Source organism: Halyomorpha halys, unplaced genomic scaffold, assembly GCF_000696795.3.
Source record: "Halyomorpha halys isolate HHAL.00 unplaced genomic scaffold, Hhal_1.1 Scaffold180.1, whole genome shotgun sequence".
In the NCBI taxonomy this organism is placed as follows: Eukaryota; Metazoa; Arthropoda; class Insecta; order Hemiptera; family Pentatomidae; genus Halyomorpha; species Halyomorpha halys.
In genome coordinates this window covers 501,497-506,009 of record NW_027107549.1, presented here as the reverse complement: position 1 = coordinate 506,009, position 4,513 = coordinate 501,497, and the positions used below count along the sequence as shown (strand labels likewise).

The 4,513-nt window shown below is 30.8% G+C and overlaps 1 protein-coding gene across 2 annotated transcripts in view; it reads right to left on the bottom strand.

Moving 5' to 3' along the window:
- LOC106679162 (uncharacterized) overlaps nt 1–4,513 on the bottom strand; it is a 341,257-nt gene that overhangs the window by 54,475 nt on the left and 282,269 nt on the right. The gene's annotated exons all lie outside the window — the stretch shown is intronic.

Here is a 4,513-nt window from a genome sequence, read left to right as displayed (position 1 = left end):
AAACTCAGGTCGAAACGTCGGCATAAAATAAATGAATATGGTTTTGTTTATTTATGTTGTTCTTCGCTGACCGCACCCCCCGACAAACTTCTCCAATAATTTCTTGTTGTTCGTATAAAATGTTGAATTTTTGAAAAAATATATTTCTAGATCCATAAGACACACATATGTCTGCCAACACTCAAAATAAAGGAAATTTAACTTACTATAAAGTAGTTCATAAAACTTTTCTTCGCAGGGGTAGTAGTTATTCACATATGACTAATAATTTGGCAAATGAAAATTTGTTGGAACAAATATAAATCAATCTATTTTAACAAATTGCATGAAAACTACTACTCCTACGAAGATAAACGTCATAAACAACTTTATAGCTCATTAAGCGAGCTTTAATTTGAGTGCTAATAGACATCTGTACTTCAAATAGTTTTTGAGATATAGCTTTTTCAAAATAAATTCTCTAACTTCTGATCTTTCAGTACGTCGATATATAAAAGCTCTATCTCGAAAACTATTTAATGTAAATAACTCTATTAGGGCTCATATTTTAGCAAATTTACTCTTCTTCAAATGACGTTCTCTTAGATTTTCTTGTGTTGTTCCTACTTTTTTGAGATATAGAGCTCCGAATGAAAAATTATTTTTTTTTTATCGCGTTGAAACAGCCGCCATTTTTTATTCCCCCTACCTATACTTGGCATAATCATGAATTTTGACTATTAATTATAGATAGTTTTCATTAAAGTAATCAAAAGTTGGGGTGAGATAACTGACTTTTTTCTCCTCTTGGGCTCTTGTACTATTACCAGAGCCTAGATATGCCGAATCCAAAGAGTCGACTCACAACAGAATAATTACGAGACATTTACAATATATTAACAGTCATGTGGAGACGAACATGATTAATAATCAGAAGAGATATTCCTGATATCCGATATTAGTTAGATAATATACTTTGGAGGTTGTGAACATGCACCTCAGCAAGATAATTACTAGCATTAGAGTCGCCTACTTTGCTCCCTGGAGCATGACCATTATCATCTCCAGCAAAATATCCTCTCTTTCTCTGGAGGAAGCCAAAATTCCAAGTCATCGAACAGGAACAAAGGTTTGAGAACAGGATCTTGATGTGACATTTTAAACCTAACAAATATTGAGAATGTTTTTTTCTATAAGCCAATTTTTTCTTGGTTAATAGATATCACTTTCACTTAGTTATACATAGAACATATAGTAAGGGGAAATATTAAAATTGTGCGAATTTTCGAATTCGATTTTTTGACGGAAATACACGTTTCAAATAATCAAATCTCGAAAAACTCAAATAATATCTTTAGTACAAGTAAATTAAAATGTTAAATAATACACTTAGTAAATTTGCTGTTAGATTACAATAGTATGATACAGACATGTAGAGAAACTACCCATTGGTAGCACTGTAATTAGAAGCTGTCGTGGCCATCTTCTTTTCAAACGCCTTGGAGGATTGTCAGGAATGAAAGAGGAAGCAAGGTTAGACTCTAGTGGTTTTAATTTTTAGGGAGTTTATAATGGAAGGATTGATATTTGATTCAAGCTAGATCGGTTACATAGGGAACATTAAGGTCTTTATGGATGATTTTATTTGTGACAAAGTAAGGAGCATTGAGGATATTACGAAGGATTGGATACGAGACGAATTCGAAGGTTTGGTGGAGCCCCAAAGCTCCGTATATCCAGATTGGCCTTATTATAGTCATTTAGATCAGTCATGTTGGAAGCTTAGACCTTTTGTCTTGTAAGTGCTGTAATTGTCGGAATCGACGTGCAGTTTCCTGTCTTTTCAGTCTTGCGTGAGGATTCCATGTCAGTCGTTTGTCGAGATGTAGTCCTAAGTAACGAATCTGTTCGACAGGGGTCAGAGTAACATTATTAAATGAAACTGTAGGGCAGTCGATAGGTTTACGACGAAGAGCAAAGGTGATTTGATGGGATTTATTTTTATCTTCCAATTTCGGCACCAATCTTCAAGGGTCCAATTAAATTTAAAATTGATTTAACAGCTACTTTTAACGGTCGAAATCGCTCAAAAATATCTTCATTTATCATTATTGCCTGAGCAACTAATTCTTTAAGGTCTTCGATATCTGTCGAATCATCTATCTCGATCAAATACATTTTATTGAATTCGGAAAGGGATGGAATAATACAATACACCTTCTTTAGATAACAGAACTGGAACTATGGAAGGTTACTTGTATGGTTACCTATTCAAACTTAGATTTTGCACTAAATCTCAATTTTACAGACTATAAACACTTATTAATTGTTTTATGTATGTTCTATGCATCGGACTCCATTACTACAACTGGTGAATCTGATTACTAATTTAAGTAGTCTCTAAATAAAAAATATAAACATGAAAATTGATTAGGTTGCCTCGGACATTATAAGAGAACAAAATGAGAGCAAGGAATGGCGAATAAGGCTAAGTTATGCAACGGTGTTGTTTTTCAAATCAATATTTACTCAATGCTACCGAACACAAAACGTATAACACCTACACTCTGGTTCAAACCTGTAAACACATTTTAGCACAGTGTCATTTTCATTATTGTTATTCATCATTATTGTCACACTATGACATTGTTTATACAAATACTTTATAGTATGAATTTCATAGGTAAATAAATTTTAAAAGATTATCTCTTGCTCTAGTAAAATACTAGTATGCATAGAATAGTACAAGAGCCCAAGAGGAGAAAAAAGGCAGTAATTTCATCCAAATTTTTGATTACTTCAATGAAAACTATGTATAATTAATAGTCAAAATTGATGAGTCTGCCAAGTATAGGTAGGGGGAATAAAAAATGGCGACTGTTTCAAAACGTTAAAAATAATTAATTTTTCATTCGGAGCTCTATATCTTTAAAACTATCAACAACATTAGAAAATTTAAGAGAACAACATTTAAAGTAGAGTAAATTTGCTAAACTGTAAGCCCTAATAGAGCTATTTACGAGAAATATCAGCAGTTAATTTATTCTGAGAAATCTTTATCTCAGGAACAATGTGACGTATAGATTAGTTTATTATAGTTTATTAGCACTCAAATTATAAAGTAGTTTATGACCTTTACCTTCGTAGGAATAGTAGTGTTCACGATTTTTACTAAAATAAATTCATTTATAGTTGTTCGGATAATAAGTTTGATTTATGAAAAACTTTATTTCAGAAACCATTGGACGTACAGATGTCTGTCTGCACTCAAATTAAAGCTAGTTAAATTTACGATAAAATGGTTAATAATGTTCATCTTTGTAGGAGTAGTAGTTTTTATGATAATTGAAAAAATTAGAAATACTCACAAAATGTTATCTCACCCAAAAACTATGTATAATTACTAGTCAAAACTGATGAGTCTGCCAAGAATAGGTAGGGGGAATAAAAAATGGCTGCTATTTCAAAACCTTAAAAAAACATTAATTTTTCATTCGGAGCTCTATATCTATATAGAAGTTTATGACGTTTATCTTCGAAGGAGAAGTAGTTTTCATGAAATTTGCTAAAATAAATTGATTTATACTTGTTCGGACAAATTTTCATTTGCCAAATTTATATTCATGTGTGAATATCATAAAAACTATTACCCCTACGAAGATAAGTGTCATAAATAACTTTATTGTAAGTTAAATTTCCTTTATTTTGAGTGCTGGCAGACATATGTGCGTCTTATGGATCTAGATTTATATTTTGTTTTCAAAAAATCTAACATTTTATAGGAACAACTAGAAATTAACATTTTGTGAGTTTGTCAAATATCATAAAAACTATTACTCCTACAAAGATGAACATTATTAACTATTTTATAGTAAATTTAACTAGCTATATCTATTATCAATCAATCAAAGCTGGTTTTAATGTACTATAAAGTAGTTTATAAAGTTTATCTTCGTAGGAGTAGTAGTTTTCATGATTTTCGACAAAATAAATTCAAAAAATGTTGATTACTAGTTGTTCAAACAAAAATTTAGATTAATGAAAAAATATATCACAAACAATAACCGATCTAGCCAGGAGCCAATATCAATCCTTCGTTATAAACTTCTTAACCACCCAAACAAACTAGTTTCTAATCTTGCTTCCCCTTCCATTCCTGAAAAATGTACAATCAATTGGAAGGATAGTTGATATTATTAAAAAAATAGAGGATTAATATAATATGTAAATATAAATATAATAAATAACAAAAGTCCACTAATCACACTCTGAATTTCTGTAATAATAAAAATGGACATTTCATATAAAATGAACCATTATATGTGAATCCAAAATTAAAACGTAAACGCATTTCTTGCGGCCATTAAACGCTTACTAACCAACTAATTAGTTTGACAAAATAATATTTTACGAATTTTTATGTCATGTAAGCTGGATGGATGGATACGATATTTATATATCAATGGTTCATTCATGAATAAGGGTCGTATCCATGGCAACTTTAGCTATTAGTTTTAGCTATAGCTAATATTGC